At 39.1% G+C, this 15,121-nt stretch overlaps 1 protein-coding gene across 1 annotated transcript in view; it reads right to left on the reverse strand.

The window, feature by feature from the left end:
* Positions 1-15,121, reverse strand: part of STAG1 (STAG1 cohesin complex component) — a 177,794-nt gene that overhangs the window by 145,955 nt on the left and 16,718 nt on the right. The gene's annotated exons all lie outside the window — the stretch shown is intronic.

The following is a 15,121-nucleotide window of genomic DNA, read 5'->3' on the forward strand; positions in this document are numbered from 1 at the left end:
GAGCAAAAGGGTAGGTGGATTTTAAATTATCAAATCCCTTGTGTTTTGAGCTCCTTATAAGAGAGGTTGCATTTAATCAAGAGATTAGCAAATATCCAATACGAATTACTACAAATAGCATAATGTTACCTTTCTGCAGTGAGACAGTCTGAATACCCTTGCTTTTAGTAACCACTTTAACTTGTGCTTTCATTAAGCAGACAGCAGTTCCACTGATGCTTTTTAGTTGAGCAGGAATAAATTTCAACAAGAATCGTAAGAAAGCTATTTTTAGCCCAAATCACTCTGCACATGATTTAACAAAAAAAAAAAAAAAAAAAAATATCACACTTGCCTTAGCATAAAAGAGACTTCTCAAGAGTTCATAGTAGCACAGACCTGACTCTTGATTATGGACACAATACAGTGGTTTACCATGCAGAGGGATCAAATTCCATATCCTTCCTCTACCTACTACCCAGAGTATCTAAGTTATAAATACCTGCTAAGATCCTAAAAAGAGTTTGTGAAAACTGAACATGAGCCAAAAAAGTAGCAGAGGTAGACCACGAAAGATTAACTTAGCCAGTAAAGTCATTAAATTAAAAAAAAAAAAATTATATATATATATATATATATATATATATGACAGAATCAAACCTTATCTCCCAACTCCATATCAAACCAGACACCCTTCACCTACATCTTGCACTGCTACAATCCAGAACAGCAGCCTTTCAGGGAAAAACCACCCAAGCCTTAAATCCCACCGTATGCCAGATAGCAAAGGAAGAACTATAGTAATCTCAAGCCCTGACAATCAGCAAAATGAGTTGACAACTCTGATTTGATTCCTCTTCACCTTAAAAACTGGTTTAAGTTCTCTTCCCAATTAACTAAGCAAATCTATCCTCCTAACCTAGGACTTTTTTAACATGCTCCTCCAAAACAACAAGCCTGGCAGGTCTTTAATCCAAGTACAGTAGATAGAACAAAACCCATTAAAGTATTTCTCTCTTTACTACTCAGTGAGCCAGTTTCCTTCAATACAAACTAGACTGCATCTATAAACTACACAATTTGAATCATCCCTCCACCAAAGCCATCAATGATACCACAAATGTATTAAGTCAGATCACCAATTTTCATTTTGTGATACCATATTTTGCCTTAATAACTTACAAGAACAATATCTCCAGAATCCCTATGCTTCTAAATACCTTCAATCCATCCTAACCCGAGACTGCCTCCGTCTAGAGGCACTGGAACAGACCCATAAACATCCTGAAATCCTCATGGGCTTACATAAAGCAAGAGATTCTAAAGATATAACCAAGCCTATTATTTTTCTAAAACATAGAGATGTAGTCTGAAAACTCATACTCTTTGAAAGTTATCCAACGTGTGATAAGAAGCAAACACCTCTCTATCAAACCGTTCCTAGCACCTACGCCAATACCAGTTTCAGGTTCACCAGCCCAACACAGCTACTGTCACCGAGCCAACAACAACGTGACATTCAAACAGACCACAACATCCAGACAGCACATCAAGGTTGTTCATCATTGCACTCTTTCAGTAAACTAAAGAGAATTTTCCCCAAAGACACAGTTACATAAAAATATATCAACATTTTGAACGAGCTGAACAAACATCACTGAAATGTACTGCAATAGCCACCGCTGCTGACTTTATGTGCTCAGTTGTTACAAATGGCACAGATTATTACTTATATCAGCCTTATATCCAGTTGAAATATCTACTGGAAAAGCATACCTTGAAACACCTTCTTTCCTCTCATCCCCCAATCTTAAAACAACCTGACCACCTCAATACACTTGTGAGCAGAAACACATTTTTCCAATGGACACATGTAACCACATTGGAACTATAAATAAAAAGCCTTGCAAACATGCATTCCAGTGACCATAATAAATGTGTTATACTGCAATCAAAATTCAAACCCCAGTCCACAGATCCCAGACTGACATAATTCACCAAAGCCCCAAGATGAATTCCCCAAAACTACACAGGTGAAAAACAACAGCAGGATTAGCAGCAAACACTCAAATAATGATTTACCAGCAGAACGTTTCACAGAACAAAACCATTTCACTTCAAAGTTCTGACTCCTGATCCTAAAAACTTGAAAAAGCACATGATTGGAAATTAAAAATTCACAATCGTTTTACATAATTGTCTCAAAAGGGAATGCAGATTTACTAGACGTTAGTTTCTTCCATCCCTAGGTTATGATGCCTCCATATTCCATGGCCAAGACAACTTATTTCTCTGCCCCACAGGCAATACTGGTTTTAACATCCACCCTACCCTGCAGCAGAGCTCACAGCAATTAATTAACTTCTACCTGTACTGAGCTTGAGGATTATGATTTTATTTCAGGCTAAAGACATTTGATCCAGAACCTTGCCTATTTCTTCACAGCGATATGAGGCAACCTAAAATATAATTACCTGTACTAACACGCTTCTCCTGACACAGATTCTGACACCAGAGGAAAAAAAGGAACCTAAGGACTCAAGAAATTAAAGATGAGCCAAACAGGGCTGGCCACCCACCAGCATTCGCTAATGACCTCCCTGACACACCAGTCACATGAAATCAGTGAAACGATATGAAGAAATAGGAGAGAAGTTATTATGAGATACTACATAAAATTGAAAAGAATTCTGCAGTAGTCCAAAATGCAAATATTACTAGGGAAAAGACAAACTAGCACCTGAGAACAAGGATTATTTACTGAGCTAAAACCAATCTAAAGAAAAGCTTTTATCATTCAGTGCTGAAATGAATTTTGGTTAGTCAACAGCCCTAGAAAGAATCAACAGGGGGTGAAACTGTCTATTCTTTGCTGTTCAAAAACATCTTGCACACCACAACTAAATCCATTAAAGAAGAAACCTCCTTGGGGAAAAAAAGGCTCGATAAAAAACTCTTTCACCGCTTTTTCACTGTTCTAGATACAGGAACGATGGCTGTACAAATGGGAGATAATCACACTGAGTGAAACCAGTTGAGAGGCCAGTTCCAAACTGGAGAAGCTGAAAAACCAGACAAGCGTTATCTGACATACAAGGAGAGGCAAGAACAGAGAAGCCAATGCACAAGCTGGACAAAAAGCTGATTCAGCTTCAGTTCCCAAGGACTTCACATCCAACCAGGCTGTCTGTCCTCCACCTCCTGACAATTTTGGAACACGTTGCCAAATGCCAACAGATTTGACAAAAGGACAGATACCTCAAAAGCTTATTTTTGAACATAAGTACTGGCTGAACCAGTGGATTCACTGCAGTAAGGAACATCACAGGATTGCCAAACCAGACTTCACTGAATCCACTGACCATAAACAAATTATTTCTCATCTTCCTCCTCTTTATCCTTTAAGATTACATTGAGTCAAGGGGGAAAACAAACACATTTATTTGAAAACAAAATGACAACTCCAACTGTAAAGCTAACACCAGTTTACCTAGAGATCCAACCTAAGTTGCAAACACTGATGTCTTTTTTAACTATATTTTGCATTGTTTACAGAAATACAGGAACATCTTTATTTCTGAACAGTTACTTAGACAACCAAATGAAAAAAACTGGAAATGGTGTGACTGTGTCTGAGCAAACATCATTCGTTTCTGTGCTACTGTTCTGTGAGCTTTAAAGCCTGGTCAAAAGTGCCTTCTCCCAGTAATGCTAACAGCAGTTCTTCCTCCTACAGAAGGAAGGATTTTTATCTGAGAGATATTTACCAAAACAGTTCATTGGACTAATGCAGCTTTTGGGGTTAATGAAATGGCTCAGACAACACTTCAGCCAAAATGGACCACCTAAAAAGAGAGAGAAGAACGATCTTGTCTCACTTGGAAAGGTTGCCATCGGATGACAGCTGCTCCATGATGCTGGCAGTGAAGCCACCAAAAGTCCCAGCATGAACCGGTAGAGTGCCTTATTTTTCTGAAGGTACCGAGAGAAGGAACCTTTTGGTACTGGAAAGCTGGAACAACGGCTTTTCCAGCCACCCAAACAGTAACCCCTTCCCCTCCCACAGAGGGGACAACCAAACCTCCTCCCTGCTCCAATCCCTAAAAATAGTTAGCCTCGACTGTGAACTGAGGAAGGAAATCGAGGATTAACTATAGACTAGAAATTTGGGGAAGCTCCAATGAGATGCCTTACAGAAAACAGGCTAATGGATGAGATCAGGAATCTACCTACAAGAGCCGTGCTGCATAAGCCAACATCTCCAAGGGACCCAACAGCAGGAACAACTTGGAATCCCAAGGCCATCCTGATAAAACCAAAACTTGTCTAAAAACATGCTGCAGGTTTAGGGGTGTCTGGCAGGTTCAGAGCCTGTGGAAGGGCACAGCTCCGCTCAGGTCAGTGCTCAGAGCACATATCACTTTGTCGTCAACAACTGAAATGGAAAATGCTCACAGAATTCTCTGCTCAGTGACAATGATGCTGTGTAACAGGCCTGCTAATATCAACCTGCTGCTTAGACACACACAGCCTTACAAATTTCTTCCTGGTGAATGAGAGACTAAGAAAAAAGGAAAAATTAATGGATGAGAAGAAAAAAAAACTTCATGCCTCTACCATCAAATACAAGACACTGGAAACAGAAAAAGCACAGTTCTGTAAGCACTGCAGGTAAAACCGAGTGAAACTTAACAGTAGGAGAGAGAAACTGGCGTCCCCAGCAGCTGAGGCTGTCCAGCGAGAGGGGAAATTCCAGCAGCTGATCCACACAAGAGGTTATTTTCCTCTGTATGACTTCTTGGCTTTTGTTTTCACGGGGAAGGGATCAGACTGCACAGTTTTAAGTGCTGGAGAATGTGCAGACACTTTGCATTTCAGAAAGACAGGAAGATTTTCAGTACCTTTTACACAGTCACACAAAATGAAAATACAAAACAGCAACTGATATTTGAAACTGTCAGGCTGTAAGAGCAGGAGTGGAAATATTTTGAACCATTTCCTTAAACAGATTCTCAACTCCCATGAGATAAGAACAAGTTCTAACTGAAAACTGTAACCCCAGGAGTTAAATAAGGGAACATTTCCTCTAGGAGCAATCCTTACAGAAAATACAAGGAAGATACAAGCTTTTCTTGTACCTGGTCCGACCTCCATCTTTTTCATTCAAATAAACACTAATCTATAAGTATTGCCTTCGCACTTGAGGCAAAGTTAGAGCAAGCTTTTCCAGACTTCACAGCATATATGAGTACAATTTATAAAGCACTCAACAAGCATTTAAATACTGCAGAATGCCAAAGAAGTTTTTGGCTTTTTGTTGTTTGTGGGGTTTTTTTTGTTTTATTTTGGGTGGTTATGGATTTCGTTCGTTTGTTTTCCAGGGGTTAAATTGACAATTAGCACTTTCACAATTCAAATTCTCAAAAAGCAGAGAACAGAACATATCAGGGGACAATAAAAAAAGAATAGAGATTTTCTTTGTCAGTAGAGTCTTGTGATGAGGGTTCATACGATGGCTGAAGCAACCTGATGTGTTGCTGTTGTCAAAAAGTCAGTCTCTGCTCTTTCCTCCTACTCCTGGCCACATGTTCCTGCTCTGTCCTTCATGACAGCTTTGATACTGGCTTGGCCATCAGCAAACCAGTGAATGGAGATACAGGAGATGTTGGAAAACAAGAGAAAGCAGCAAGCAGTTCAAGTCCCACCACCCTCCCTCACTCCTGACTGAGATTTCTCCCTGCTCCCAGCCAGACAGTAGAACAATTCTACCACATTGATTCATACAGCATCACAAAACACTTGCAACACGATGTTATTGTCATTTATCATAATCTAGAATGTGTTATCTTAAATCATTAGTTCTCTAATATCTTACAGCAGTGTTAATTCAAGACTGGAAAGAATAGCCTGGCTATAGGTTGAGCATTCTAAAAGAAATATATGATTGCTCTCTAATTAGAGCAGTAAAATGCTGTTTAAAAAGAGAATACAAATGCAAAGAATTTGTGAGTTCTCTGCACAGTACTTCTAGTTACGTTTCAGATCAAGTTAAAACCAGAATCAGTGAGAAACAGCATCTTCAGCCGCTCTGGAAATTCCAGTTGCCACCATCCACATACGCTGACCTGAACTGCTACCGCGGCTCCTCCCTCCAGTGGCTGCACTGGCATGAGGCTTTCTGCCCATTGCTCATATTCAGGAAATTATCTAGCAATTTTTTAAATTGTTTGAGTCACTTTTATCCGGATCAACTCCCTGAACCAGCTCATCCCTTGTTCACAGGAACACAGGACTAATCCTATGGAAGTGATGGGAGCAGCCAGGGGAGAATGGGACCACGGGATCTCTATTGGCCTAAATTGCTATGGAAATGCATTATATTTTGCTGAAGTATCTTACAAATGAGGAAAAAGCAGCAATTTCTCAATATTTTCACTTCCAGCGTATAATACAGATGTACTTCGTCTTTACAAACAGATCTTCATGCTCAATAAATAGAACACAGTGCTTTTGGATCAAGGGAACGTGTATTTCTTTCCTAACCAAACTCTGAAGATGTCAAAGGAAAAGCAGCATGAGATCAAGGCAACTTGGGGTTTTGTATAATCTTTGCATAAATAGAAAGAAAACATCTAATTATAGCAGCTGATAGCCAGCGTCTTGCCAATACACACAATATCCTAAGTAAGCATTTTCTCCACAAAATTCTGTTACCCTGTTCTTGAGGGGAGAGGACAGGGAAGGGGGAAGGGCTACCTTCTTTCTGACTCTGACATTTCTCATTTTTCTATCAGTATTAGTCTGCATTAACAGCCAAATCGTACACACACACATACTCACCACTGCCAGTGACCTACTAGAAAGTTGCTATAGCAACGACTGCTTTCAGAAATACACGTTGTGCATTTTAAGTGCCATCATAGTGTAACTCATCTGTCAATTAATAACCACGGCTCAGAGTAACACATCACATACACCAAAAAAAAAAAAAAAAACCCAAAAGAAAAAAGAAAAAAATGGGGCTTTATGTCTACAAAAGGAAAAATACATTTAGCACCAAGATGTAACTCTTGTACTTCTTTTCAAGTGCACAAAATTCATGAAGTATAAAAAAACTTCACTGCAATCTTGAAGAGGGAAATCACTCATATGTATCATTAAATATCTAATTTAAGGGAGTCCAAGCTACTTATAAAATCATCTACAGGAGCGTACAGAAAACTATAATTCAGATTTCTGTTGTTTGCTTTGGGTAAAATCCATGTAATAAGAAACAAAGTAAGTGAGTAAACCAAAAATTTAGTATACTGTTTCAACCTCACTAGAGTCATGAAATCACCTGGTCAAGTTTTCTCTAACTAACAATCAGAATAAGCAAATCCCAGTCTCTTTTTCCAGACATAGATATCTACCGATTTTCGGCTGGTGTACTTGGTGATAGCTACTACACACGAAGCGTAACCACAGTAAAGGAATACAGGTGTAAAATGCCAACAAGCTATTCTCAGAAAGAAAACTTCAGGAAAACTCACCTCCCACAATTAAAAACCTCAACAGCAGTGCAGTACTACCAACAGTACCTTATTGAGTATTGTTTCCTCTCAAACCCCTGCCTTATACTAGGATATTTTTCATCAAAGTGTATGTACTAAATACCAATTTTTTGCTTATCTCAGCTATAATACACATCCTGTTCACAGACTGTCCTGTCTGACCTTTGAAAGGTAAGTGTCTTTTAAGGTGGAGAATATTCTCTCTCTGTAAAACATAAAAGGTAGTCAGAGCTTTTTGCAAAGTCTCTGGATCATTTAGTATCACCTCTGTCAATGATACAGAAAAAAAGGCTGTAGTGGTTTCTCAGCTCCAATGTGACCCTGAAAAGTGTTTCAATTTCCTTTCTCACATTCAGTAAATCCAGCTCAAATCATTTTCTCACATGACAAAGACAAAAACCTCTTTTCCATTTTATTTTCTGCTTGGAGATAAATACCAAGCTCTCACAGTATCCAGTCTCTGAAAACACACTAGTTTAGACACCAGCTGAAATCCTCCTGGAAAAGTCTAAGGATATCAGAATATGGAGTAAGACACAGTGTCTAAACTTCTGTACCACCCCAGTACGGAGCTCGACCTCTGTGAGCGCCACTGAGTCCATCCAGCTGGGTACACGGATGCTACAATTCCTACAGGGACTTTCATTTACCTGGGATTTGTCAGGTAGTGTCTTCTAAAAGGTGAATCACAACCAATCCTTTTAGCTTGGACAAAAAGGACCAACTTCAACAGTTTAATCCTTTTAGATATACATATATGTAATATATAAATATATAAAAAACCTATTATAAGGTTGCTGTGAGATGTATCCCTCTCCAGGCTCACCAGGGCAGCAAGGCCCAGAGCTGGGGTACAAGGGCATTTCTTGCAGGCAGTTCCTAGGAGCAAAGGAGGCAAGAGCACAAATAACCAACGTTTCCTTTCTAGTTATAGTCCAGCTAACACTCTGAAGAGAAGCAAGAAAAGCATTGCCTTAAAAAGCCCCTTTTCACATCAAGATGGGAGGAATTGTTTTCCTGCTGCCTGTGGACTGCTGGCAGCAGTCATGAGGCACAGGACTAATTAAACAATATTGTTTAAATATGACAATCAAGTTTTCATTAACCTTCTCAGTGAGATCCCAGCAGACACAAGTCTCAAAGTTTTGCAACAAGGCTTTTAAACTGTAATTAACTTTTTTAAAATCCAGAATTTGGCTGATTACAGTTTTATGAATCAAGCCTTTAAATAATTGAGAAAGAGGCAACATGTCTTAACCTTCCAAGTTTTTCAAAAAGTTATGCCCTTTCCTGGTTTTTGTTTTGTTTTTTTATTTTTTTTTATTTTATTTCTTTAAAAGCATCAGTATAGGTATATCTGCAATAATAAAAAAATCCCAGTGGGCAGCAGAAAGATCTGTAGAAACCAGTATTTTGACTGAGCCCAAAGGAGAGAGCAGGGTATGAGACAATTGCATGTGTGTAGTCATACTCCTCCAGAATACTCTCAAAATCCAGATCTTCCCAAGTACTCATGATTATATACATTCAGTTTTGTGTTTACATTATCCTTGAATTTGATACTTTTTGTTCCCTAATATTTGTATGTTTCTTTTCTTATTCAAATAAGCTAGTCATATCACACCCCACAAACCCTTCTAAGAGTAAACAAAGCAAGTTATATTTCATCACCATCTACATTTAATGCTATAGCTGCTGCCATCTGCTTCCCAAATCTACCTCTCCCCTCTGGATCTTTTCCTTTACACAGTACAGAATCCTCCCTTGTTTGCTGCACATGCACCGTGTGATCTTCAGGCACTGGGTGGAGCTCACAGAGAAGAAGCCTGAAGGCCACAACCATCCCCAGACCCACACCCACACAGCCAGGCCAGATTCAGCTTTCCTGCTTCTCCTCCACATCTGCAGGACGACTCATTTCTCCCAGAACCCCAACCACACAGGTCTTGAGCAGCGCAGGTTCCCCTCCTTTGCTTTCAGTGACCACGGCTGCAGGACCACCGTTTCAGCCAGAAGAGTAACACCTCCCTGCCAGGAACCAACTCCCCTCCTCGGCCCTTTCCTTCCACTGACCCAAAACAAAGTCCCATCCTGTCCTGTCCGCTCCCTCATTCTTGAGCCTGTGCCCCCATTTACATTCCTGTCACCAAGTTCAGGTCTACGAGCAAAATCACCTTTGAATGCCTGCTTCTCTCTTTCTACCTCACTCTCAAACACATAATATATTTTCTCAGGCCTCCCCTTTTAAATACAAAGTATTTCCAGTTAAAAACTCACCTATTCACAGTTTTAGAATATACTTCTCCAAAAAGTTAACATCTGCTAAAATGCAGAACATGCTGGCAAGAGCACAAAGTTCAGAAGATGAGGTGAAAAGGAAGGAGGAGAAAGTGGTCCCCCCTTCCAGCAGCAGCCTGCAGTCGGTTTGGAGTAAGGATGTTGTTCAACTCTATTCTTGCTTACCTTCTGTAAAACCCTTCAGAATTTATTTGTTAACTCCTAACATTTAAGTTCAAGCACTTCTTGAGTTCTCTCTACCCCCAAATGAGTCTCTGTATTTTATCCTGTATTCTGCTTCTGTCTGACTATTTAGAGGAGATAGAGTGCTAGCGTTCACATAAACAAGGTATGTTTTACAAAATCCCACTGTTTCTTTTCTACATAAAATTTGCCATTCTAATTAAACATTTGAGCTGTGATGCTTACCACTGAAAATTCATGTGGTCTTTTGGCTCCCATTTTTCTTCAGATGGAAGCCAAAAGGCCACATGAATACCAGCTCTTTATGAGGATCCCACTAACATAATCACTTCTTACTAAATTAATACATTAGCACTAACATGAAAAATTTATTAAATGAATCCTGCGTGGCTTTTTTCCAATAGTCTATTCATTGTGTAGATAACTCTGACGCTTCCATTTTTAAAAGGTACTACTAGTAAGGCTGTGGGACTCACCAGGCTTTCCTTTTATTTGAGGGTTGGGTTTTCTTCTGGGTTTTGTGGGGTTTTTTTTTGTTTTGTTTTTTGTTTTTTTTTTTTTTAACATGAAATTGTGTAAGGTTATATTTATTAGGGATGTAGCAATAATTCCCCATTTGTCATTGGCACTGCATTAAACTTGGTTTGCACTGAGGAGGACAGGTATCAAATTTGACCTGAAACCTCAGACAAGCTGAATTTTTCCCCAGTAAACGGATCACTGCTCCCAGCAACTTGCCAAGTTTCAGAAAATAACTCTTGAAACAAACAAAAGATAGCAAGCCATAAAATTTTACACAATATGCATAAAGTATTCCTCCCTGTTACACTGATCAATGTGCACTCCCATCCTGCAACCACCTGCTGCCCAAGTGTGAGGGGCTGAGTGCATCAAGCCCTTTTCCCCAAGGAACTACAGTAACAACTATTAGTAAAAAAAAAAAAAAAAAAGAGTCAACAGTGTAACCATCTCCTCACCCAGAAAACACCAAAGTCTCATCTAGCAGTAATTTGCTTTTACACATGGATTTCTCTCTGCTGATGCAGTAAGTGAATTATGTGGCTTTGGAACAGTGAAGCACAGTCCTATTCTAAAAACCAAGAATTTGCAAGAACACATCTTCAGCTATCAAGTGAGATCCTAAATCTTATCAACTGCTTCACAGGGATTTCTGAGAAGGTACCAATGCATTTTCTGCTCCTTCTGCTGTCTTCCCTGAGAATGTCATTGCTCTGTATTAAACCATATTCAAGATTTTCTCCTAGAATGAAAATATTATTTCTGTTTTCAGGAATCGCAGACTCCAAAGCCTTTGCTGCCATCCTGATACACTGATAGGAGAGCTCTCTTTGCCGTGGTTGCCCAGCTGAGACTGCTGCATACTTACATTTTCCTCATGTTTGTCTTTTCCAGCAGTTTCATGAGCTGTGGAAACAACGAAGCCGGGTTCTGAATGCATTACTGTACTATAACCGTGCGGATTCTCTCATGTATAACAACAATTTAAATCCTGCTGCTGCTTTTATTTGTATGTGGGAAAGGGATGACAAAGGGAAACGCTATTAACAGAGTAATTTTATCCAGCTATCTACCTTCACCCGTCCAAATTTGATTGAAATTGGTCACTATGCTCAAAAGACATGCAGCAACTCAATAAAATTCCTAATACATTTAAGTAACATGTTGTATTGTATCATAAAAAAATCTGAACCCTGCCCTATTTAAAAACAAGATTAAAAATAAGCAACCCAGAAGTATTCCAAACTGCTGTTCCATGTCCCCCTCCTGGACCAGGATTCTCTGTCCCTCACTGCACAGCCATGTCCTGGCAGGGACAGGAGCCACTCGAACACTTACAAAGCAACATGGCCCTAGAAAAATCAAACTAAACATCATGGATCTTCAAAAGGTGACATCAAACTGCCTGCACAGCTATCAATTACACAGACCAAGAAAAGCCACGAAATTCCCCAGAAAACAGTTGTTAAAATTCTTGGGTTTCTCTCCAAGCCGCATGTATTTGCCAAAAATCTTTATGCTGCTTTGCCACCTTAAAAGCATTTGGACTACACAGAGATAATTAAATGTGCACTGAAGAACTATAAGGACTGATTTCTCTGTTTCCAAACCAATACACATTCCTTACTTCAAAGGCTTGGTTCAAAAATCTCCCTTTCTAAACAACCAAACAACAACAAAACTCAATAAACACCAATAAGCCACACACCCTATTTCAAATATCCTAGAGCTTTAGTAGCACAGGATTTAATGCTCACCATTTTGCTCTTCTGAGCTGTTAGCCTTGTCAGCGTATTTATTTATTTTTAGTGGGAGGGCTCAAAACGTAGGGAAAGGACATGGTACAAATAATTGTTTCCACTTGACAAGGTTTTTTTGCTTGTAAGCACATCATCTTGGAACGAAGAAATGTTACATTATGTTATTTGCTTATAGGTTATGAAACAGACTACATAACTCCTCAAAAAGTTTACATCTAAGAAACATTTCACTATCTCAATTGATAAAAACTCAAAATACATTTAATTAAACCAAAATACCTAATACAAACATAGCTAAACCCATGAAAATGTTTAGAGAGGTTTTTTCCTAGGTCACGGTTCTAGGACTTCAGTCCCAGAATGGGAAACCATTAGGAAGTTACAGTAAAACTCTCAATGATAAAACACTGTATGAAACATCACTATGTAAAGGAGTGCCTTCTAATAAAAGGAAAACAAAACGAAATTACTATCTGATAAATGCAGTTGTTCCTCTCAAAGAAGAACAGATCTTAACCCAACTTTATTCATTTTCCAATACCTGTAAGCCCAGTTCCTTCACCTGGACTTTCCAAAAGAAAAGCACGGCTCTACTTTGCAGGTTTAAATAGACTCCGCCTGCCCTGGCAAACATCAAGCCCATAGGGGAGCTGCAGACACAGGGAACTAAGTCTATTACACTTCATCCACACAAACATAACCAGATTTTGACATTAAGTCATCTTCCAAGTTGATCATCAGCGAACAGGACATTTAGAATTATTCTGATGTTTAAATAAAACTTTTATGGATAAGTGGCTTTTAAGAATCCATAACAGAGTCTCAGAGAAGAGGAAGCTATTAATGACTTCTCTGATAATATGGAAAGTAGCAGTACGAACAGACAATGTGCAGACAGTTCAATAAATTACTAGAAGGGTTTAGGAAAGAGGCGTCTTCCTGTTCCAGGGCAAGTTGCTTTTGTCTCCTGAATGAACTAAGAGCATGATCGCTTCCAGATAATTATTTCTCACTTTCTATCTAAATCTGAGAAATTATGAAGTAGTGTACTGATAATGGTCCTACTAAGAGAAACACTAAAAAGCACATTAAGGTTGTGTTAAAAAGGAGCGCTCTAGGAGAAGTGGTGCTATTTAACGGAGAATTTAGTTGAGTGCTCAATGTAATATCCATTCACTTGTATGGCTATATAGAACAAGAAACAGTACTCTTTCTTTAACTTGAGGAAAAGTCGACTAAATTAATAGCTTTATTTTTCCGGAATACTTCTCAAAGAAGATGCAATGAGTATAAAACTCGAGGGTAACAGAGCAAATTAAAACTTTTCCAGTATTACCCGTTGCATGACACACAAGGTGTTAATTCTCCTACTTCAGGTTTCAAAAAGAGTGAATAGACATGCTGGAATTCGGTTCAGCGATGGAACTTTGCTCTACAACAGATCGGGATTCCACAGAAATCTTCCTGTGTCTGTCATTCTTAGGAAAACATAATGGTGGCCATTAACAGTAAATGACGCTGATGCTAATCAGCATGAATTGCTAATCAAAGATTACTTATCAATAAACACAGACCTCGATAAACAAAGATTACTTATCAATAAACATGGTTTATCAGTGAACCTCTGCATGTTCCCCTGCCCCAAAGGGCCCAAGCCGTCACCTCCAAACCTGCTCACAGACTCACCCATGTAAGACTCTACTGCAGTGGCCCAAACTAGGAACAGCAAAAGCGTGAGCTAGATAGAGAAAGAACACCACGATTTCAGCAGAAAGGGGCAGATCCTGGGGTAAGAAGGAAACAAATCCCAATTATCACCACTGAAAAGCAGTTAAGAAGCTGGTAGCAAACTGAAAGGCCCCATTCTATTTATTTAATGCAACTCAACGTCACACAGAAAAATAAACAATTGCTGGAAGGAGAAACCATGTGAACACTTTTGGAAATGTACCTTTCCAGGTGACAAAATGTAATTCAATATTCAGAATAACCCACTGCAGGTTCTGGTGAGCTTTTTAAGTTTGCAAGACTAGAACTCCAGTTTCTCCCCTTTCCCAGTAGCTTCTTGGCTACTGTTCGAGCTCACCCAAAGGTCTGCAGGTTGATGGGGAGTTCGCTGGGATCTTTCTCCTACTGCTCGATTTGGAAGTTCTGTCACCAAAAGGGTCATCCAGAGCCACCTGCTAGCAACACAGAGTTTCTCTTCATTTTCTTCTTCTGAACAGCAATAGCCTGACAGCTACAGGGGAGCTGGAGAAAAGGGTACCAAAAAAATCTATCACCAGTTAAAAATGAAGGAAGCTGCTTGATTAGGCAGAAAAGTATAGCTTTTATTTCAACCATGATCTCAGAGGACCAAAATGGAAAAAATCTCAGATAATACAGAGCAGACAAAAAATTCACAACACAGAGTCTAATCCCCTGTCAACTGAAGCATAAAATTAGATAAACATGCAAAGGACCATCTTCTCCATTTGTAGCAAGGACATGGGAATATCCCAAATTGCACTATATATGAAGATAGACTAGTTTCATGTTTCTTAGTTATTTAACTAAATCACATAGAGACAATAACAAGAATTTAAAAGCAGATTTTTCCTTTTACACTTTCCCTTGTGAGCTGCAGCAGGATTTTTTTCTTTATTCAACTTGAATGAATTTTATACATTAAAATAGCATCCTTAATTACTGCTTAGAGCTTTTATAAACTTTAAATACCCAAATTTTACTGCAGCCATTTTAATACCCTTAATTAGCTCAGATTTTTAATGCTAAATACTCTAAATTACTGGGTACTCTACCACTGCAGTTTCTAACACTAAGACAGCT

This window comes from Patagioenas fasciata, chromosome 9 (assembly GCF_037038585.1).
Source record: "Patagioenas fasciata isolate bPatFas1 chromosome 9, bPatFas1.hap1, whole genome shotgun sequence".
Lineage (NCBI taxonomy): Eukaryota > Metazoa > Chordata > Aves > Columbiformes > Columbidae > Patagioenas > Patagioenas fasciata.